This window comes from Macrobrachium rosenbergii, chromosome 54, assembly GCF_040412425.1.
Source record: "Macrobrachium rosenbergii isolate ZJJX-2024 chromosome 54, ASM4041242v1, whole genome shotgun sequence".
Taxonomy (NCBI): Eukaryota; Metazoa; Arthropoda; class Malacostraca; order Decapoda; family Palaemonidae; genus Macrobrachium; species Macrobrachium rosenbergii.
The window spans coordinates 40,282,807-40,308,197 of record NC_089794.1 but is presented as its reverse complement, the minus strand read 5'-3'; the positions used below and the strand labels follow the sequence as shown (position 1 = coordinate 40,308,197).

The window sequence follows — 25,391 nt, the reverse complement described above, 5'->3', positions numbered from 1 at the left end:
GTGTAGATGAGTGAACCCACTAATGTTGTAGAATTTCTACTGCACATGGGGTTCATCCATAATTCAGAAAGAGGTTGATCATTGTTTTTCTCCAGGTTAGGGAAATGACTGTATTTTTTGAAAAGCATAATATCTGATTACCACAGACCTTTTTCCCATGAGGCATAATGCCAGAAGGGTTTTCAGGAGGCTTACGTGCTGCCAGATCTGGCTTTTCTTTGTGGTCACACAACCAAAGACTGACCAGAACCAAAGTTGTTTAATTTTGTGTGGTATAGCATACATAATATAATGAAATATCCTTGAATATTCAATACACACTGGCTAAAGAGCAAAAATTACAGGAAGGAAATGTGTACTTCCAAGCACTCCGGAAAACCTGAGGAGGCATACAGTAATAATATTTCAACATTTCCTTTTCAACTTTTTACAGCTAGTAAATGTATACAGTAATAAAGGCTGAAGTACGTTTATTATTAGCATTAAAATATGATAGGGAATGGAAACACTGAAACCTAGTTGCAGAAAAACAAGAAAAGGGACAATGGCTGAGAAGCCAATTGTTCAACAAATTCACAAAACATAGGTGTTGATACATACCTGAAGGTATAGGTGACACTAGTGTTGCAAGAATATTACTCTTCTACTGTGAATAAAGGGCTATGAGTCTGGAGGAATTGGAGGCCATGAACTGAGCATTGTATGACTGATTGGGTTACTGTATATGAAAGATGAGAACTGCTACACTGAACAGGAACTCATTTTCCAGCTAATGGCTCCATAGCTGGATAATGTCACACAACAGAAAAAAGAACTTCCCTTATGACTTAATTAAATTTTGTAAAAAAAGTGTGAACTGTGCATAAAACACTTAAATAATAAACTGGAAAGAACCAACACTGCAAAAGAGCAACACTCTCAGGAGACAAAAAATGACAAATTTTTAAAGTAATTTGTATTTTTCCTAACATGCAAACTTGAGGTCTTTACATATGAGATTAACTTCCAGTGAGCTGGAAAACCAGCTGATAAACTTTTGCGAGGTAGTTATGGTAATAGCTACCAATGGTAAGGACAGAAGCACCGCCCACCAAGTCAGTGTGCATTCAGTTTTACGCAGTTTACCTTTTGGCCTTCGTAAGAAAATGAGGGGTGGTAAGAGGTGGACACCTTATATAAAGTTAAGTATACCTTAGTTTAACCAGACCACTGAGTTGATCAACAGCTCTCCTAGGGATGGCCCGAAGGATTAGATTTATTTTACGTGGCTAAGAACCAGTTGGTTACCTAGCAACGGGACCTACAGCTTATTGTGGAATCCAAACCACATTACAGCGAGAAATGAATTTCTATCACCAGAAATAAATTCCTCTTATTCTTAATTGGCCAGTCGGAGATTCGAACTTGCGGCCAGCAGAGTGCTAGCTGAGAACGGAACCCACCCGCCCAATGAGGAACTGACACTTTATATAAGACCTCAGGTTTGTATGTTAGGAAAAATACAAATTACTTTGAAAATTTGTCATTTGTTCCTACACAAATACAAACCCTCTGTCTTTACATATGGGAGACTTACTCTTGGAGACAGGACTCTGAGTAAATCTCTGAACTGACTGGTAGTTCAGCTCACCTGGGTACTCTCTTCCTGGTCATGAAAGAGCAAAGGAAGGAGACCATACCTATGATCTATTGAACAAGAGAGACATTCAATTGCCAGACTTCTGGGCATTTCAAACTAATGGAATGTAATATCCTTGATTCGAAAAGATTTGGATGAACCCACAATGTCGGAGACTATAAAGCTAAAAATAACAAACTGGTTTGTTCATAGTCAGTCCCTCTCCCCCCTTGCTAGGAAGAAGGAAGGATTTGCATCTACTAATCCAAATGGAGCTAGATTATAGATAGGATACTCAGTCATCTAGATCAACTGCATGCACGCCAGTCTAGCATGTGCCAGCTTGTTCACTGTCCCTCTACCCACTGGGAGAGGAAGGAAGACAGGAGAAAGGGAGGGGGCCAGTCCCACACACACCTTCCCCTTGCAGCCACACACCTTAGGCAAGATGCAACCTGTCCCTCAAAAGCTGGGTGAACTACATGACTTGTTGAGCATCCACCACAGAACCTAAGGAAAAGGTGTCCAAGGACCTATGGACAACGTCCCAAGGTAAAAGGGGACGAATGTGATCTGCACGATTACATTCCATCCTAGTACTCGACCGACAGATGTACAGACTGATGCCCCTGGCCTCGAAAGATCTGGCCCTAAACGTACTGATGTCCACCAGGAAGTTGGGGGTACGCTCGTTTGAGCATCTCACTAGTCAGAGAAATGACAATTTGGACACCATTTCTCGGCCAACTCGAAGCTAACGAAAAAGTCGTTGGCCTTGAGCTGAAGGTCTAGACTTTAAGGAGGCAACATTGTCATACTGTCATTGGAATCACTGGATCATAAAAGTGGAATGATCAATCTCACTGATCATCTTTGAAACATGTAGAATGGCAAAAGGCTTAAGCTTCCAGATGTAAGTAGATACAAAGATGTCTTGTTTGCTCAAGAGTGCAGGTAGACAGCAGAACAGCACCAACTTCAGTAAATCGAGAAAAGAAGGACTTCTTCAGAGGTTGAACAAATTTCTGGGAGTCAAGGTGCCAAGATCAACTGTCCTTATCTCCTGACTTTATCGATTGAACTGTTTGTAATCACATCCATCTTGTGTGGGATGTGTCTGGTTGGCCACTGTACTGAATGTTCTACTGTCTACTCGTGCACCTGCACTGCACTAGAGTAGATGAAAGGACATTAGGCCCTTTGTTGACCATGGTACTGCCATTGCGTCATTACTATCACCCCAAGGAGTGTCTCTCTTTGGAGCTTGAGACTCTTGGAAGTTTAAAAAGAACTGTGCTTAAGTTTCAAGAAAGGAAGTGTAGGAGACTCCCGCCCTGGTCAGAGTTTCGAAGAATGAAAAATCTCTGGAGGAGGATCGTGTAACCATGGCACTACCTTGGTGCTGTTGCTATCAAAGGAGTGCCTATTCGGACCCTGAGACTCCTGAAACTGACTTAAGCTCCACATATAATTCTCTTCCTCTTGGGTTATGAATCAACAGGTAACTGGAGCAGCAGCTACTGTTTACAACTCCCACATCTTCCACTCCTCGCAGGGGGAGTATAACTACACAAAGTCAAAAGAAATGGAGCTCCTTGACACCACTTCATGGCTGAGTCGGAACCAAAAACAAGCTGTCAGCACTTAGTTTGGAGGTGAAGTCCTAAGTGGTAAACCAAAAGGCCTTAGGGCACTTGGTAGCCTTTATGGGCCTTAGAAACAGAATGCTCATAAACTGTTGATCTGCTGACAAATCAGGCAGAGCGACGGGAAGTTGCAAGCCCAAAACTTGAATCATGGATACAAAAGATGTCTCCTAGACACCAACAGCATCTGAAGTCCCTAGGAGGTCACTTATCCAAATACTGACTAGCCCCAACGTTTCTAACCATTGATGCGAAAGATGCCTCCTAGACATCAACAGCACCTGGTGTTCCCAAGAGGTTTCTAACCATGAATGCGAAAGACGTCTCCAAGAAATCAGCAGCATCAGTTGTTCCCAGGAAGTCACCTATCCAAGTGCTGACCAGACCTAGTCATTCTAAACTTCGCTGACCAAACAAGAAGCGATATTTCCACGTGGTATGCACGATGGCTGATATGCCCATGGTCTGTAAAGACAGAGCCAAATCGTAACAGCTTCGGCGTGTCGTGAATGAAGGACTAACCTGACTGTCTTCTCAGATCGAACAATTCTTCAAAACGTTGAGGTGTCAAGACCAATTGTCGATAACACTGACTCTAGTCCCCGAACTTGTCTATCATACATCCATCATCCTGGAATGTGTCTGGTTGACCGCTATGCTGAGTGTGCTACTGCAAATCCGTGCACCTGCACCGTCAATTGAGGAGATAATAGTACATTAGCCATCACCCCCTTCTTGTTGACTAAGGAACAACTACTGTGGTACTGTTCCTTACCAACACTATGGAATGCCTATCCTCGGATCCTGAGGCTTGGAGAGCTGAGATTCAGGTTATTGAAGTGCAGATTAGGTCAGCTTAGGCTGGGTTTAGATTAGGTTTAGGCAAGAAGTATCTTCGTATGACTGAATATGAAACCCTCGCCAGGAAACACGAAAATCCCACCTTGCCTCAGTCCTCTCAATCTACACATCTGGAAGACCAATACATTACAACATTCAAAGATATTGTGTAGTGGAAAATAAAAAACACTGTTTGTTCATGAAAAAGCATTTCAGAACAAAGAGAAAAAGAATGTCAAAGAGGGAAGTTCTTAAAAACAAGGTTGGGAAGATGTCTAAAAATAGAATACTTGGCATTCGAGAGTTGGATATCCCTCCCACTCTCCACAGATACATGATAGCAACAGGAAGTAGAATACACAAAACAAACATCAAGGAGACAGGTGCTGGGTTTGCGTACATACGTAAAGGCAACATAAAAACTAAGTAAAATATATACGGAGAAAGGCTCCACGACTTTTACATGAAAAAACAAGCCAACAAGACTGCGTAGCAAGAATAAGTGAATATCTCATTAGGGAGACAGAAAAACATGTTGAAATGTTTCAGTATATCAATATATGCAAAGTATAAACATAAAAATAAAAACAATATATCATAAAAACAACTATATTCAAACAGAAGAGAAAAGTTGAACGGTAGGTTGGAAAAAAGAAATGCACGTTTAAATGAGATGGCAGCCAAAAGTAAACTGTGTAGAATTGAATGTGCACCAACTTGGTGAGCGGTGCTTCTGCCCTTACCTCGGTAGCTATTACCATAACCACCTTGAAAGAGTTTATTGGCCAGTTTTCCAGCTTGCTGAAAGTTAATCCCATATGTAAAGACCGACGGTTTATATTTGTGTAGGAACATACTGTAATTACAGTACTACTGACAGTTAACAAATATAAGAAAAGCTGACACTTGGAGACTGAATTATTCAATAACTGTAGGGCTGAAATGAAAATGATATTTTTATGATAAAATAAAGTTTTGTACATACTTACCCGGCAGATATATACTTAGCTATAGTCTCCGCGTTCCCGACAGAAATTCAAATTTCGCGGCACACGCGACAGGTAGGTCAGGTGATCTACCATACCCGCCGCTGGGTGGCGGGAATAGGAACCATTCCCGTTTTCATGTCAGATTTTTTCTTCCACCTGTCTCCTGAGGGGAGGCTGGGCGGGCCATTAATCGTATATATCTGCCGGGTAAGTATGTACAAAACTTTATTTTATCATAAAAATATCATTTTTGTACATGCAACTTACCCGTCAGATATATACTTAGCTGATTGGCACCCTTGGAGGAGGGCAAGAGACAGCTAAAAACTAAAAAAACGGGAAAACAACATATGTTGTAGGAATAAACAAAAACCATGGTTCTTACCTGATTGGGCAGAAGACTTCATGGATACTGTCTATGAGTCTGCATGCCTCAAGAGCTTCAGCGAGGAAGTGACCTAAGACTGACAGCCCTTCTGGATCATATCAATGGGGAAAAAACCCACTTACATGACAGAGCCTGTTATGGATCGTGTCAATGGGGATTAACCCACTTACAAGACAGAGCCCTCTACCTGAATCATATCAATCCCTCTTACATGACAGAGCTAGGTAATAAAAATACAAGGAGCTAACAACCAAAACCGACCACCTGACCAAGCCTAACCTTGTTAGTAATACGAGATGAAAAAGAGAGAGAGACCTTCAACACTCTTTTTCAACCGACCATAAAAACACAACAAACAATCAGACCTAACACACACACGAAACACCGGTGCAATACTCTGATCAGACATTCTTTAAGAAAATACCAAAGCCGAAATCAAAAACAGTCCACAAAAGCGTATGCCAAGCCAAAGATCCAATACGTCACCAAAGGTCAGTCCAAAATAATCCTCAGCAAGCGAAAAATGAAAGTCTAAGCAGAAGGAACCAACAACAGATGTTGCCGGAACCAGCGACAGAGAAAATCTGACATGAAAACGGAATGGTTCCTATTCCCGCCACCCAGCGGCGGGTATGGTAGATCACCTGACCTACCTGTCGCGTGTGCCGCGAAATTTTAATTTCTGTCGGGAACGTCAGAGACTATAGCTAAGTATATATCTGACGGGTAAGTTGCATGTACAAAAAGGATAATTAATAATAAGCACTGAAAAAAAATTCCTGAAGAAACCACCTGAAGAATAGCAGAGCTGTTAACAACACTTAAGGACCACAAAAAATAAGGTTATTCATTAATATATATCTGGTTTGTGCACAGTAAAACTATCTTCTTCTCTTGTCAAACAGACAAAAGACTAGTAATCATGGGGGAACATTTGGACATAAAATATTAGCCTCCATCTGACAGCTGAGTTTTGATAAAACAACCTAGATACCACGATAAAATTTTTTGCTATTAGTACTTGGGGCATCCAGAACTATATTTCTATACTACTTTCACGGATTTTGATATATTTTAAGCCTTTGAGATGACATTAACTCTTTTTCCATTTCTTAAAATTTCTGCAAAATTTTGATAATACTTAAAACTGAAGAAGAAAAATTCCACACAGTAATTATTATATAAAAATTTTATTGAACAATATAGAAATAAGTACATTTACATGATCAAAGGTATACAATAAATATGGATGGATTGGAATCCGCTTCAACAGTAGCATACCATGCAATGAAAACCTACAAACACCTTATATCACAGTGGAAATTATTCAGTTGCATAAATCTTCCAAACAATCAAGCCCAACTACAGTTCTGTAGTGTTACCGTTTACCTGTTATTTCAAAACATCACTGGGAAGTAGTTATCATCATTTATCAAGGTTTCCTTCATAATTCATTTTCCTTGCCTCTTAGGAAACTTACTCTTCATTTTCAATTTCCAAACAAAAAATCTAATACAGTTATTCTAAAAGTCCAGTACACATATATGAAAATATGATTAGTTTTATGGCACGAACTGTGTTTTCAACCAAGACTTAAAACTTTCTGATATTTAAGATTTAAATGAAATTTACATGAGAACTATATACACAGTTGGCCCCACTCTTAAACTCCTGGTACAAGCACAGCCAGGGTTTTTTTTATGATATTTACTTAGTCTCCTTCCACAGCATTATCAACCCTCTTTAATACTTCCTTCAGATTATATATCACACTAACTTTGCTTTTATAACAATAAAAATTATAATAATAATATAATAATACCAACTTCTTAAAATATCATTGAAAGCTAACTCAGTTCTCACTATCATTCTTCCACTGATGAAAGCTGAGTGGGCCCTAAATAGCTCTCTGTAACTAACAATATGTAATGACCAAAAACAACAATAATAATTATTGTCAGCATGTGATAAATTTCAAGATAAGAGTTAGAACTAAGTCTTTTAACAGGATACTGGTTGTAAACTACGGCATCATATTCTTGTGTATTTCCCAACTTCCTTGTAAGTCTGGTTCAACTTCTAATCTTTAACCTTCAAGACTAAAACTGATATTAAAACAGATTTCCTGTAGACCATAAGGGTGCGTAAACCGGACAATACATAAACAGCATTTTCTTGGCTAACTGAGGAGAAACTGTATGAAGCAAATCCCAAATCTTCTAGATCTTTTTATTTTTTAACAGCAAAATCAATTTTCCAACTTAACACCAATAAGGCCAGGGGACTGAATATGAAATTTGAAAGACTTCATAACATCACGTAGCCTAAGCAAATACATGTAATAATGAAGTCTGTGAGCTTTGAATGAAGCTTCCAATAAAACTGTACCTGAGACAGGGTAGCTAGATGGAAAACTTTTAAAAGCCTGGGAGCTTCATTTGAAGATACTGGGAAAACCTGGACCCAAGTTGTAAAGTTCACAAAGTGTACAGCTAAGGAATTTTTAAGTGAACTTCATGTATGAAGGGTTAAAATGTTAGGATTTTTCATTTTCTCTACATTCTCCTTTAATGCAGAATATACTGTTGAGGCATCAAACCACTTCAGGATGTTAACCAAAACTATGGGAGTTTGGTAATGATTTTAAATCAAAATCCCTGGTCCCACAGACAGCTTGGTATTTAAAAGTCCCTGACCTAGGTGCAAATTAGATTGGGCTTCAATTATAGTTGTCAGGTTAAACAATAATTTCTTCAGTGGGTTCCCCAAAAAGTTCCTTTTGCTGATCTCATGCTTAACAGATTTTGGAGTTTTGCTCTACTAAGCCACAGGGGCTGAAATATCCTAGTTAAAGAAAAAAGCTATAAATAAATGCACATTTTCAATTAAGAGAAGCAATGACTTGTGAGAGAAACTTCAAAAAAGATTTTCTAATACAATACTCAAGTCCTCAATGTGAACACTTAGGTTGTATTGTGATGCAGTATCATAATGTATGTGATTCATGATAATATGCCTTGCATAACCTACAAATCTTTAGATATAAAAACGTATGTAAATATAGCACTTGTCAAAGGGGATGACTTCAGTATTATGGATATTATGAAAAAATACAGTGTAGCTAAATATTATTATATATACTATACGGCATAGGGAAATAGTTTGTAAATAGTGAAAACGTTCCATATACTAAGATACTGATTCCTATCAAATCTGCAAGAGATGTTAACATCTTATCTGCAACTGTACTTTTGAGCTCACAGATGCAGAGATTACTAAAAGTTATAGAGTATACTATCCAGTCAAGTCCAAGATCAGCCTTATTTGGCTCTATAAATCTTGACCTTCCTCAAACTCAAGCACGAAGTCACACATGAAAGATTTTTAGCCATACTTCGTTGTATGAATAAGCTAACCAGCAATAATGGTCATGGTATAGTACTTCTATGGCCCCAAGTACGATATTCATGTACACGTCTTAGATCAGAACTACCAACAGCAGCTAAAAATATGAATAACAAGCTAACAATCACTTAAATATAAATTCACATAATAAACTAGTTACACAATCAAAAATTATACAAGAGAACTAAACAATAATATCACAAATAATAGCAGATACAGAAAATATATAATAATGAATTTAAATACACATGAACAAAGGTCAAAATTCATTCAATAAAATCTCTGGACTTGAACTTTCTCGAATTTTGAAAAAAACATGACAGCCTAATGAAGAAAATTAAACATGAACAGAACAAAGAAAGGCAATAAAGGTACACAGGTTCAAGACAGATATAAAATTACATGAATCTAATCTAGAGAGCACATCATAGACATCTAGAAGCTACAATTATTATGTATTCCTAACTGTATTCCATTCAACTGCCTTATTAATGAAGAGATACCATGAAGGTTGGGCAAAAGCCACTAAATTAAAATAAAAATTTGCGACATTTCCTCAGATTAAATAAAGATGAAAATTTCACAGAAATGCTATAGACAATAATGATACAGGAATAAGAATGTGATATAAATGCTATGAATCAACAAACAAACAATGAAGGTTGAACAACCACTAACCTGGATAACAGGACATAAAAATAGATAGAACATAAGACTGCTCAGGAGGAGCACACACTTCCTTCAATATTTGACTTAAGTTTCCACTGACATAACAAGAGCTTATCTGTGGCTAAAATAATTCTTCTCAGTCTCTTTGTCCAAAGTCATCAAAAGATTCATACATAACTTAAACACCCTGGGATTTGTGAGTAGCCAAAGTCTTGATAATGAGTATGAACTGCAGGTTCAACCAACCCTATAGAGGGTTCCTGCCTGGAGTGCACTTTGTCTTGGGTGCACTGAGTAGCATCAACAGGCCTCTACAGCACTTTAGCTCCAGAAGTAATTAATTCTGTATTTTACTTGTGCAACTCCTTTATCTTCCTTTACTCTTAATCTACACTCTTCACACTCTTCTCTTCATTTTAGAATGTTTAATCAAGCCAGCACTATACGAGAAAATATGCAATGCAAAACCCTGGTCAGACTATTGTATAACAGTAATGTTCTTGGTCACAACCTCTTACCATAATGCACAGTACTCAGCAAGGATATCTATCAGTGTAACTGAGAATTGTAGCAAACTTTACAGATCAATTTTGAAATTTGCTTTCACACATGACTCAAATTTGGACTACTGGTTAGAGAGCAATGGTCTGGATTTGCAATTGTCTGGTAATGTTTCAGTTCCTTCAGATACATGAATATGCATCTGTTTACTGTCATAATTTAGTGTGTCAATCCAAGATGATAAAAAGAATATTCATGCACCAAACATTAATCTTTAAGTTTCAAAATATTAAAACCAATTAATAAAACTCAAAGAGGTAAATGACAGCCTTCTATTATTTAACAATGGCACTTGGCAGTGCATGAATGGGCTGGGCTAAAATTAGTAACTGATATTAATAAATTTAGCATACACTTACCAACAAATTACTAGGAGCTTGAAAATGTACATTATTGTCAGACTACTAAATCCTCATAAATAGATGAAATTGTGAGACTACAGATTTTTTTTTTTTTTTTTTTTTTTTTTTATCCAGTCCTTTATGGCTTTTTCTGAAGAATATTTTGTAACTACCTCCCCTCCTACTCATGCTTTTGCTGATAAGTCAATCCTCATACCTCTTTAGTTTGTGCCATCTAGTCACGCTGAGCCTTTGCAGCGAGTCTCATAATTATCCTTTCTTTGTCTACTAACTCATTTCTCAGGAACATGTCTAAAAGTGTAAGTTGTAACCAAAATAAGGTCAATGTCACCAAAACATAATTCTTCATTTTTTTCTATAGTTTCAAATTGTTACCTCAAGTTTAATGATAAGTAGCTTGGATTGGATACCATAATAACCAGTGTGAATAACTTAGGTTCTTCTCTTCATATTTTGTTGGAAGTGATATTGCAACTGGGAACCAGGTGTCATCTAGATATTATTACAATCATAAATTAGTATCACAAGACAACCATCATCCATTTGTAAATTCTTGTTGGATTATTTCATAAAATTGGTGAAAATTGGGAGGTAAAGTTAGAGAAGTTGGACAGCTAAGATAACAAGAGGAAGAAATGTGGGCAGAAAGCAATATAGCAAGATGCCAAAAGGGTGCTACAAAAATCCTTTAGTACAATCTACAGTGTGCAGGACAAGGCACACTGGAAGTGGTTGCATGATAATCACTGGTGAACAAGCCCACTGAGGGCATCTTGATTTCCCAAGAGGTTTACTGTAACTGTGCCCAAAAACTATTTGATATGTAAAAACACCTTAGTTTTTTGCTGTAAAAACATATATTCCTTTCTGATACAGAATTTGTCAGCCATACTCTACTCTAGAGAAAGAAATGAAGTGATCTCTAGGAAGTGAAAGAAATAAAATCTTCATAAAAAACAGAACAAAAAATATAAACAAATAATTTTTCTTCACGAATCAAGTTCCTCACTACTGACTTGTTTTGACCCCTATTTACATTTTACAAATTATAATGCATTTCCTCAAAGGGCCTTCAAGTTATAAAACTTTACAAAATATTTCTCAACAATAAAACTAATTTTTTTCCTGAGCATGATAATTTCAGTATTATTCATAAATACTGACTCACTGTTTATATACTGTCCTCATAGTGAAGAAAAAACTATTCTTCAAGTATTAATATATTAAACTATGGGAACTGAATATATAAGCTTTCAGGAAATATTTATGCAAATCATTCTGGCATGAAAACATTATGTACTCTATCACATTCATGAATACAATAATATCTATTTTCCTAAGACTTGCTAAACACCTCAGGGCTGATAATTTTTTCTGATGGTCTAGGAACAAAGACTGGTGTAGTTGTAAAGTTCAATTCTTTTTTACGATGAATTTTGAGGGGGAAAAAAAAATTCTTATATTTTTCCCAAGATCTGAAATGGTTTGAGCAAGTGATAAGATTCAAAAAAGAGCACGTAGCAAAAATATAGTTCCTTATAGTAGTACTGTAAAGACAAAGAGCACTAGGATGACACAGATAATCATGAACAAAGGGCCATGGATGAAGACTCAGACCAGATGGAAATTCAGGTTGAAAATGCACAAAACTAAAAAGTTTGAGAACTCATTTCACATTTAACCCTAATGTAAAATATTCAATAATGATTCTGTTGTAAAATATGAGAGTAAAACCAGAAACTGCTCAGCTACAAGATGACATCACTCTATCAGTCAGTAAAAATATAATGGTAATCAACTGTCACAAGCAATCAAAGGTCAAACTTACAAATCTATAACCTACCAATTATTCTACATATATGTATAGAACCTATTTCAATTTGTTAACTTTCAAGCTGGACGAAGAATAAACATTAAGAAAATATGGAGCGTCTGTGTTGGGATAGAATGTACTAGGAATAACGTTATAGACTCCTGACACCACATCAAGAATCTCTAGTACAACAAAACCTGACCTGGAAAATAGAAAAATAATGCTTAAATTTATTATATAAAACATTTAAAATTTTCTGCTCTAATTGAAGTCAATTTTTTGGATTCTAAAATGTACACATGAAAGATTTAGCTCTCTGGGCCTTTTAGCTTGCGACCAGAGTGCAAGAGAGATACAGTACTCTTCTCCTACAAGGAACGCTATCATTTTCATGTCGCTAATAAAAGGAAGACCATAACCAAAGTATATGTCAGCATAACATTTCAGGGCACATTTTATACTAACTTCTAATGACTACTTGAAACAAATTTACCCCTTAAAATTAATGATAACCCTTCAGTTTCAGTTACTGTCTTAATTCATTATACTGTGCATCTAAGCCCTTTTCATGACAAATCAAAAAAGATACTGTTTTTGTTTAGCTGCCTGAGAGAGAGAGAGAGAGAGAGAGAGAGAGAGAGAAAACTAAACTAATTAATCCACAGCAGTACTTTGTAATTCACAGGGGTTCAATGAAAGGAACACTGAATGGACTATACATAGATGGGGACCATATTTCAGTTAATGCAATATAAGGTGATTGGGGTTGCCCAAATAGACAAAAATCGAGGAAAATTGGTACAGTAAACTAAAAGTAATTAAAGTGCTACTATTGTGTAGCAATCAAATCTCATTTTGCTAGAGAAAATGATCATGTCACATTGTATGACTTCCTATGGAAGTCATACAATGTGATATGATCATTTCACAACTACCAGTTTGCTAGGAAATAACTTTTTGTCCAGAAGGTAGTCAAAGAAACCATCTATACCTAAATATTCAGATAAGTCATGAAAGTCTTGTACTGTCTGTGTTATGACTGGAAACTTGTTTATAATCAGTCACAGATTCTAAGACCTCACACAGATCCTATTTTGTACTTACCTATAGGCTCCTGACTGCTTTTTCGAAAAGTATCCACTTGCTTGGGTATTTTTGGCTTCCACACATATGACTTCAAATCCAATCTGCAGATGAAATGTAAAACATGAACATCAGCATCATAATAATAATAATAATAATAATAATAATAATAATAATAATAATAATTATTATTATTATTATTATTATTATTATTATTATTATTATTATTTATTATTATTATAAGAGCTGCATCACCTGCATTCAATTTGTATGGAATTTTTCTATTTTTCTATCAAATACATTTTCAGGGTTTCTGCACTCTGCCAGTAACTTTCCAATGATCGTCATTCTTTAGAGAAATAAATAGTTGTAAGCTGGGACAGTTTTATTTAGGAATGCTGCACTGCCATGTAACTGCGATGATAACTGAAACATGGAGTTCATCTTCTGCCCTTCTTCAAGAGAAAATCATCCTCAACAGTTCCAGGACCCATTCCTCTCAAGATATGAGTATGTTCATGCTGAAAGATGAGAGTAGACTGTCTTTTGTGGTGAGCTCTGCTCATTATATATAAGATGGTCAGCAGGTTCAAGTGCATGCTGACCGCTGATTGGCAGAAGGAGAAACTCATGCTCTGACTGGCAGCGAAGATTCGCTGGTATTACTCAGCACATAACTTAATTGGTCCCCAGGTAGCTCACAAAATCTCGGATGTTATTTTCAGTAGCTTCTTACCAAATAATATTCAGTAAATATCATCGTGTATTTGAATAAGACTGAGACTAAAAATGGCCAAGGTGTAGCATTTTTAAGATATAACAACATTAGTCTAAGAGCATGCTAGTGAACATGACTCTTCTTCAGAGAGATAGTCTAAACAGCATGCTAGGGAACATGTTACTTATTCAGAGAAAAATTTATTTTGAATGGTATCCCTACCAACACCAACAAGCTTATCTCATGTACTATATGTTGGCATAAAAAAATGTTCAATTCTGAGATTCCTCTCCTGTCTCCACCTAAATAGAACTTGCTTTTGCCATCATTCCAGACATATATGAAAGATTCTGCTTCAAACAGCATTCAACTTAACACCTACACTTGCATCCTCATTGTTATATCTCAAGAATCACAACATACCAACTGTGGACATCCTGACAAATTTCTCTCCTTAAAGAAGTGAATATCATTGCTAAGTATTCTTTTAATTGAGATTTTTATTAGAGTCCAGACATTCATTTTGTGGCTGACCATGTAACACTAATGAAGGGTCAAGATCAGCTCTAAAAACTGATGTGTTTCCGAAAGGTAATTACAAACACAATTTAACTATCTGTCAACCACTGGATAATTTTCAGATGTGCTGTATATTAACTGTCTTTCAAGCTTTTTGGAGATCTACTTATCCTAAGGAAATCTTAAGATTCTTTTAATCTGTCATGCTTTGAATATTGTTCCCTGGTCTGGTCTTCAGCTCCTGAATCACATCTTACGGTGTTGGATATAAACCTGACTCTCATTAAATATTTGATAAAGATCTTGGTATTATTAATATATATCTGCCACCCTCATTCAATTAGCCTACTGTAGATACTTATTAGAATCATTCATGAGTCTGACCATCCTTTGTATTCAGATCTTCCAAGACCAGACCATCCTTCGTGTAGCTCAAGATATACAGTTAATTCTAAGTCTAGCATTTTTTCTTTTGTAAGGTTTAATACCACACAGTTTACTATTTTTGTTCCATATAATGGAATAATGGAATGATATTCCTGTTCAAGTAGTTGAATTATTGGAACTTCAGAATTTCAGACTGACAGCAAATGTTTTTTCTTGAGCTGACTCACTTGAGTTTCATTTCATAGTTTGTTTTTAACAGTTTAATTTGCTTTGCTATCTATAATACTGTAAATAATTTATTCTTAATCTAATTCATTTTTTCATATCAGGCTGCTTCCGTTGTTGGAGCAACTGGGCTAGTATCATTCTGCTTTTCAAGCTATGGTTGGAGCTTATTCATAATGAGGAAACACTGCATTAGGGATGAAGAGTAGGTGTAGAATATCATAATAGATGGAAAACATAATCTGAGTATATCATACTCATATCTCTACAGTGTACAGCCAGGAAGCATAATGAGAGTACAAAACGTATACACTTGGCTCTTATAAGAAAAAGGGCTAATTTCACCACTCTCTTGACTAGCTTCTATCAACCTACAGTTACAAATGTATGCAGATATAAAATATGTTTTAAGTAAAATGAAACCTAAGTTTTAGAAAGAATTACATCAAATGTTCTCATTACTGAAAGGTTGATATGTTCAGTCTTACTTGTACTTCCTTCGGTGCCTTCAATTCAATTCTAACAGCTTGGAGATCAGTATCTGCTCTGAATTGGTACATAGGGTTGTTCTTGTATGTTGCAGGATGATTAGGACACCCACCTGCATTAGCACCACTCCATCGGCCAGTAATCTGAAACAAGAAAACATAAAAATAATGCCTGATGATAACAGTAACTTTTGCAAAGACCAAACTATAACTGATCCTAAATGATCACATGAAAGTTTTATCAAGACTACAGTATAGAGTCAAAATGAAAATCATAACACTGTACAGTTGGTCCTAGTCATGAGTTCAACTGGAATCCATCATGACAAACCATAAAGGGAAATACTGTAATGCACAGCAAACCAAAACTGCATTCACCATGTAAAATATGGTAAAAGGTTATGCTCAACAATCATAAATGGACAACCCAGTCATCCAGCAGAAAGAATTTTTTTAATATCCCCTATTTTACAAAAATATCAAACAAACATAAATCTCTAAAAATGTAGATTAGGATAGAACAGAAATAACTATCAAATTTATGACAACATTCTGTACTCATCATAATCCATATGTAAACCAGGTAAAGCAGTATATAATTACCTGCTACCCTTTCCCTTAGAGTGCAATAAAGCTATTCATCATCATCATTAAAAACTAAAAGCTCTAATATCAATGCAAGAGATGAAAGGTCTGCCAGGGTTTGTAGGTGACTCATACTGGGTGAAGATTATCACAGAGGGCAACAACAAACTTGGAAAGAACAGACAAGGAGAGGCTCTTTGCACCAATGTCAAAGGCAGAAAGGAGTTGGGATGAGCAGGAACACACGTTCTTGTGCACTTTCTTCTACTTACCCACCACTCCATACTAACTTGTTCTACACTTAGCAGACATTTTTCATAATATTCATTAAAATTCAAGCGCTTAAACACAACCTAACACACTAACCAGTTTACTAATCAAGGCACAGTTATTCAGAATTCACTTGAAAGTTCACAACACATTCAATTAACCAAAGTTTAGTAAATGGCTTAACATGGTACAGTATCAGAAAAGAGCTCAGAGGATGGAGTTTCCTCTGACTTATGCCACACAGGGGACTACACAAGCAATGCTGAACATAAAGCAGGTAAGTGATGTCCTTCACAATATTGCAGTGTCTCCTATAACATAACAACTACAGTCAACTGAACATAATATAATTATAGGAAATAATAAATGAAGATTACTAGACTGCAAGACTATGTGACTAGAAAAATTTCTTTATGTAACCATACCTCATGCTTGTGTTTGCAGTAATTCTTGATTTTGTGGAGATTGAATGGACATGTTGAATACACTCGTAAAGAATAATGAATGGTAAGATGCTTTTCATACTGAGACACAACAAGTGTAAACTTATGTGTGCCAGCTTCTTTCAATACCATCTTACACAAATAATGGGGACTGTTGATACGGATGCCATCAATATAAGGTGCTGGATCAACTGAAATCAAACACAAGACAAGATTTGTCAACAAAACTGGATAGTACTTACTGAGACCTAATAATCATACTTGACAGCACTGATAGCTACTCTTCATATTTCTAATATATACATACTGTAATTGGGCACATGTCACATTTTGTATAGTTAATCTCCATAAAACTTGCATAGTCAAAAGAATCATAAAAAATAAAATTTTATCTATAATAAAACAGTAAAATGGAAATTACTTTTTGATGTTTTGTACAAAACTACATACATAAAGGTAAACAAGCTTTTCTAAAAACACAGGAAATCACTAAAGTAGCTAGAGAAAAATAGTGAATAATATAACTAAAACAATTTAATCATGAAGTAAGTGGCCTTTACGAAACATCTAACCTCAGCCACCAAGAGACTTCACAATTATCTGAACAATGCATAATCTTCCAAAACCGTTAACCTTTTAGTTAGAAATTACTGGCACTTAGAAAAAAATGGTTTAAATGGACACATTTCAACAAAAACAGTTATTTGTAAAATAACTTTGTGTAAAGATTTCAAGGAATTTATGCCCTTTTACTTAACACTTATTTACACTGACAAATCATGATGTTCTTAATCATGCAATGGTGAGGTCCTTTAAGCCAAATTCCCTCTGATTAAATCAGATTTTACTTTATCATCAGTAGTAATTAAAAATTTATTGTTGTTACTTACATGGATAAAACACCTTCTTGCCTCCAGTCTTATATACAAGAAGTGTAATATATTCTTTGTTGTTTCTGAAGTCTTCTATTTCTGTGATGTGACGAGTAAGAAGTACCCAAACAGCAGCCCCACCAGATGACTGCACATCCAAAGAGTACTGAGGGTTTTCTCCTATGTTATACAAGTCTCGTACTGGGCCTGCTCCAGCTGACCAAGTCCCTATAACATGAGTTTTATAAATTAGTTATTATCATTTATCATTATGGAAAAAAAGCTGTTTCAACAGATTCAACTTATACAATCTTCTCTATTTTTCTTGTTATATCTTCATCAGCAGGCAGATGAGATAATAAATTTCAAAGGACATAAAAAAATCCTAATTTCACTGTTCACTTTTTTACCTGTACATTTTAATGCACATGCAGGTAATCATCTGCAAAGAGAATGAATGAAGTTACAGTGGCATACAGGCATTCATAACAGAGAGCTGATTTAAGGTTAATAGAAGTCTGGACAGGTCAAACTGTTATTGGTCACTTGCGATGGTGGGCGTTTTGCTGTAGCACTCATGTCCTTAGAAGTTGGGGCCCATACTTTCATTGGTTTTTATTTTTTTACTCTTACATGTCAATGTACACATAGTCAGTCATCCATAAAAAAAGGGGGAAAAAAAAACAAATAGGTGATGCACAGGTATTGGAAGAGGGGGTGCTGGTTTAAAATTAGCATAAGTCTGGATGGGTCAAATTGTCACTGGTCTCTTGTAATGGCAGGCATTTTCCCTGTAATGTTTGCATCCTAAGACACTGGTTTCTCCTTGGTTATACTGACTGAGGAGGGGGGGGGGAGCAGGGAGGTATTTCTGCTGTTGTAACCCAACTGTCCAGTATGACTGGGTTTGCTCCAGTGTGGGAGTGGTTACTCATCCTATTTCTCCTCCTTGGTCTGCTACAGACCACAGCAGTATACCCACTCAAATGTCCCATCCATGGATGTCCTGGCTCATACACGGGTATGACTTCAATAAAGCTAGCAAAGAAGATCTCTTGCCATGCACAAGAAGGGGTAATAAAGAACCAAATGCAAGACACACCAAACTGACAATATGACAAGACACCATCATGAAAAATATTGAAATAATCTGAAATGCCCTGGATGCAAGGTGCCTAATGTTGCTTGAGGCACTCCTAATCCAGCAAGAGGCCCTTCCAGAAAACAACACAGAAATTGTTCCAACTGTACACTGACAGGTGCCCTTCCAACCAGGACTTGATAAGGGCCATGTCTGGTAATTACTAACACCAACAGGAGAACATAGCAAGTATCCCCGAAATGCGAACAACATAAGTGTGGCCAAGAAACTGTGAGCCACCTTTCAAACAGCAAAAATGTTTGCAGGAAAACCAGCGGATGAGAAAAGTAGGCGGTCAGCACCAATCCTGTCACTCAGCATGGCTGCAACAACAAAACCATCAATGCTAAGAAATTGGCTTATGAGAAAACCATGAGATTTTAATCTCAGCCAAGCAGCAACCTGTAAGCATCCTGCACCCTGCCGACCACCTGGTATATAAAGAGCCAGCCCCACCATTGCATATCAGTCTACTTCCATCTTCTCGCGTAATCATGCTCAGTAAGGCCTGAGTGAAACATGGCCAATAAGAAACAAAAGAATCAAGACAATGACCTTTGCCTGTTTCGATAACCAGCTCTAGACTTCCTTTGTAACCTTGGACTATTGCAATCTTTTATGTTTTCAGAATTCCCACCAATTATTTATCCCATTCATCTATGATGATGCAATGAGTATAGAGAGTTACAGGCAGAATGCAGTAACAAAGAGAAAAGTTATAAGAAAGACTGAAAAGACTATGCAAATTAAATGCAGCGATTAAGTTTTAATTTTACTTGTCTGAAGAATGACCTTCTACCTACCTATATGAATCTACTATCACTACTATTATTCTTGATGAAAATATATTTACAAGGGACAAGACTCAATAACCTTCAAGTTACAAAGCAAATACTTCAGAAATGAAAGACAAAAAGATTAACTTTAGTAAAAGCAAAAGCATGAGGGTCTGCAATTCATAAACTAGTGTCTGTGACCATAACAGCTTCATTACAAAGTTATTATGTCAAAAAGTTAAGCAATACATAATTATTTCCATAAAGTTTCAGGCCTGTTGCACCAACAAAAAATAATTATTTAATCTTTGTAGGATATCTGTGCATTATCAGATATTGAACTGTTTATTTCTGAATCATCACATTACCAATTTTCATATTTTTATTGTCATCAACAAGGTTTTCACACAGGTTTCCCATAATGAAATGCCCTTCTGCCCAAATTCCCAAATGGTCTTGTCTTCAACTATGCCCATTCTCAACAACTTTCTGCTTTACTTAAAAGCAAAACTTTTTTAACAAAAGAATACTTACTCATGAGTACAATAGGTGTAAGAAAATAGTGATGGGTTCCAGTTCATATAGATGACATCATAAAAATGACAAAGACTGTCATAATCAATCCAAAAGACACCATTGTCAAAAGTCTGAGCACTTTTAGGATCATAGTTCAGTAACTTGCACAACTCTGGAGTCCAGTGTTCTTTATCCATTTCAGAATAGTTGCCTTTCCATCGTAGAGATGAGACCATGGGTTTTTCAACATTAGCAGCCGTTTACCCTGGAATATGAAAACATAAATGCACTTTCACATACTGCATCCACAGGATACACTAGAACTTTCTGTAGCTATAAGTACTTATTCAATCATTTTATCAAATTTAATTACCCAAAAAGAAAGGACATAGGCATCACAGCAAGAGCCAATTCATCAAAATTAAAAATGACATACATTTTGGCAAACAATTTCTCCTCACCTAATAAATTTCTTTTTGTGAGGTGCCTCAGTAAACACTGAAAGGAAAGCAATAGCATCAGGATAGTGTATCTGGTGGCTAACTACTTTGCAGTTAAGATGCCAAAGCTCATGAGATGAGAAGTTAGCCGTTGAACGAAACTCACTTGAGGGAATGTTGTTAATTGCCTTAACTGACAGAAAGATGAGTATTTCTCTTGAGGAATAGTAAAAATCTCAGCTGTTATAGGAAGACTAAGAGACTTACATATCCTCTACCTACATTATACCATCCCCACAACAGGAGGTGGCTCCAGAGACAATGGTCACACTGCTTTGCTATTTGGTGTTTTCATGTGTAAACCAACAAACATATTATTTCATAACATTAACAGTGTTGCATACCTACACACACGGCTATGCCTTGAAGCCCCCTGCACACATTGAACTACTACTTTACCACCTTGCACATACCCTTGCTTCCCAAATATTAAGGACCTTCCATTCTTTTAAACCACTTATCCTGTTGTTTCTAAGTCTTCTCTCCTCCTCCTTCCCCCTCCTAAAACTTCTGAATTATGATCATTAAACTGTATACCTTCAGCCACCCCTTGTCATTATATCCATCAATAAAATCTTTCATATGCTTTGTAAGATTTTTACACCATTTTCTCTTTCCCAGTTGTATTATTCTCTGGACACAAAGTCCTTCCAAGAATCAAAGCCCCTTTTATACACATTTCCTACGACTCACCATTCTCCTTTTTTCCTGAAACTCCAGGCTTATGAACAAAGCTATCTTTTTCTCTGTCTCCTACTTTTATGTTTACAACACCCAGGATAAACCACCTTTCCTGTTCTCCAAATACAGCCAGGCAAATATTCAGACTGCCAAAAACGTTCTTTTTCACACTCATTTTTTCTATTCTTGTACCATACATATTTGCCATCACATTTTTTTCCCCATAAATACTATTAGAATTTTTTCTCCAGCCACCAACACATTTTTACTCTTTAAACTGTCCCCAGACTTACTGGCAACTGAACACGACCACTGAGGCACATTTGTATGATTCCATATGACCTGGCCAAATGACTTGTTCAAAAATAAACAAAAGTTACTACATGGTCAAGTTAAAGAAGTTGAACAGCCAGGTAAGAGGAGACCAAAGTGAATGGCTAAAGAGTAAAAATCAAAAATCACTGCAGCCAGGCATACGAGAAGCTGCAAAAAGCCTTTACCACATCTAGTGTGTAACATAAGGCACACAGCAAGTCCTTCCTCTGGGGTATTTCACAGTGAAAAAGATAATCACTGATTGTTATCAGGAAATGGCAGTTCTTCTCTAGAAGATGCAGAGATAATTTTATTATTAGTTATTATTATTATTGGACGACTGCTGTCGCTGCAGTAGAGTCCTCCTAAAGCTTCTCATGCCTGGTTCTCACTGGGGCGGTGGGGTCATGCAGCCAAAGGGAAGTATATGAGAGGAGCAGACCCTCTTTCAGGCAGGTCTTACTGAAAAGGATGGCTGTATTCTGAGATGAATTTATCTTATAGAGGATCTTTTCTATTCTCCTTATAATTTGCTTTTCAGGCTCAGCAATGTTCATCAGCAACTGGCCAATATTTATACCAGGAGAGGACAGTGAGATGAGGAAAGTGTTTTTACTGAATTATTTTGTTAAAAATCTGTAGATTTCTTCGTGGTCTCATTTGGTAGTTTGGATTCTGGATTCTTTTCTTCTTTTTTTCAGGTTGTGGTAACGTTTGATATGTTTCACCATCTCGTTGGTCATCTTCTGGACATGGTTGAAAAGTATCTGGAGAAACAAGGTGCTCAGGTCGGTATTTATAGGGGATCTCGATCGGGCTGAATTATGATTGGCTGCCTGGGGCAGGTCATCTCAGGTGGAGTCTGTATTCCTGTGTTGATGTTGAAGCTCGTCTTGCATGCGAAAGGGCATTGTAGTGCTGGGGAGAATTACAATCCTCAGATGCAGAATTTTGATTCACTCGCTCGCTATGGGGTCATTCGGTGCAGGTGTTCTGCTGGCCGTGGGGAGGAGATAGGTTTCCTGCGTAATGCTGAGGGCTGGTTTCTCCTTCCCAATGTGCAATGCTTCCAGGAGGCACAGGTATGTTGTCCATAGTTACGTCAATTATTTCTATATTCAGGATTATGTCTTTTCTTGCGATTCTCTGGTTATGGGCAATTCTGGCATGGTTAAAGATGGCTCCTCTTGGGCATGGCAGGAAATCCTCTTGGAGAAATGCATGGTGGTAATTTTTTGGTGGAAACAACACCACCTGGTGTCTCATGCCATGCTTTTGTAAAATGGTGCAATATTGGATCGAGACTGCATCAGAAAATTTGTTCTACAAGCTTCTATGGTGTGACCGAAAATGGGTGGGTTTTAGGAGCCAATCAGTATGCAGAAAATAAAAAAACTCCTTATATGGGAGTGACAATTGTCTGTCATCATTAGCTCTGCCTATACAGTGGTATATAAGCTTCCAGAAGAGACTGCCCAGTACAGATAGAGACAGATAGAGACAAAGGCAATCAGAGGTCAGCTAAAGCAAACTTCCTACAGGAGTTTCCCCTTCAGATGACTTTAACACCTATTTCCATAAAACCTTCCTCCTTGTAATGAGGAGGAATCGATAAGCACTTAATGCCCGAGACAAAGAGAAGCAGCCAGCCCTTCCTGCTTGTGATGAGAAGCTCTAAGCCCTTCATGCACATGACGAGGTGAAGTTGCGAGCCCTACATACCAGTGACGAAGAGAAATCGACAAGGCCTTCCTGCTCTGCGTTACGAGGAGGGTCGCCAGCCCTTCTTGCCCTCTAATTGCACAATCTCTGGATTCTAGGAGAAACATTTGCTGTCGCATCCTGCAGTCACCCTTTCTGTGATGTCTTCAATCCTGAAACCACCATGCCAGCATCATCTCTTCAGCTGAAACCCCAGCCGTCCTTCTGTGACGTCTTCAACCCTGAAGCACCATGCCAGCATCATCTCTTCAACTAAAGTCCCAGCCATGAAGGATAACCACCAACTCACCATTTAAATATTAAAATTGCTCTACCTTCCAACCTGTTCCCTCTATCTATAACTGCTTTGATTTATTTTGTTTTGCATCATTTTGAATGAAAGCTGAGGGGAACCAACATCTTCTTTTCTTTGTAAATAAGGTTGTGAATAAACGTGTTGTAGTGTTGTGATAGTTTCTTTTTATATTCATTTCCCATATTTCAATTGCTGGTGTAAATCGTCGTTGTTTAGTAATTAAAAGAAGCTGCAATGATTCTTGGGATCATGATACTTTGTCAACCCAGAATATCTTACTCTGACCACTAACAACTGATTAGGCACTCAAGAAATATTATGGCTTGCATATTACTCAGAAAAAAACAAAAAAACATAGTTCTCTTACCTTCATCTCCTTTATGTCTAACATAGCATAAGCATGAGTAGGCACTAAGCCTGCTCTGTCAGCAGCAGCATCACTCATCTCACCCGTTGCCATAGTAACGAGTACATCTCCACGGTGGAAGCGGTCTAATATCTTCTTAAAGGTTGCATCTTTATTGAAGTCTTTGTCTTTTACTGACACACGTTCTGGAATCCATCCAGTGAGGGCATACAAGTCAATGTTACTATTGGATCCCGGAAAGTCATACCCTCCCATCACTTTCATGTAAGCTTTTTCAACTAAGGATATCCAGAATTCATTCTTATTTGTTGAATAGGAACATAATAACTCTCCATGATGTCCCTGGGGTAACTGATCATCTATGATCACTTTTCTAGAATTCCATTTATGTGAAGCTTAATCATATACTTCCCACATGGATTATACACTGGGTCACCATTACGGCTCTTGGGATAGATGATATCAGTGATGAGTCTCTTTTTTAAACCTCTTTTCATAGAGGGCACTGATAGCTACTGGAAGCAACAAAGGAACAATCTGATACACAAGTCTGCTTAATGCTGTAATAGTCTATGACCTCAATCATTTTAGGATTGCTCGAAATATCCTCTGGTCTTGCCCACCTGGCAAAGTTTTTCTTTTGCTTGGGAGCCAGAGCAAGGGCACCATCCTTATCACTAAAAGGTAGGGAATATGCAAATTTTTCTTTCAGATCAATGGACATAAAAGGCAAGTAGTCTCTTCCATTTATATTTGAGGTCTTCTTGAGGACCTCCACTTCCTCTTTTGAATACTCAGACTTTCCTGACAACTGAAGTCCATCTTTACGAGATACTGCAGGTCTTCCTGGGAATGGAAAATAAGACAGATTTTTCAGTAGAGCTAATTGGTACAATTAATCACAATACACCTGTGAAGTGTAAAATAAACAACAAAAAACAGCCATATTTTTCTACTACTGTTAATTTTTCCAAGTTATCACTCCCTCTTTATTACTGATTTTAAAGGAAGCATAATTTTATATCATCGAAAACAGTAAAACTGTGAACTGATAAGTAAACCCTCTCTTCCAACTTGATAAGAACATTAATTACGAAAAACATTAATTATGAGGGACACATACATGATAAGTACATATATCCATTATACAATGAAAAATTCATTTTTCTTATAAAAAATAGTTTATGCATTTCTTTT

General features: G+C 37.0%; 1 pseudogene; it reads right to left on the bottom strand.

Annotated features, from left to right (window-relative positions):
- Positions 1 to 6,655: 6,655 nt before the first annotated feature.
- Positions 6,656 to 25,391, bottom strand: part of LOC136835003 (calpain-7-like) — a 49,617-nt pseudogene continuing 30,881 nt past the window's right edge.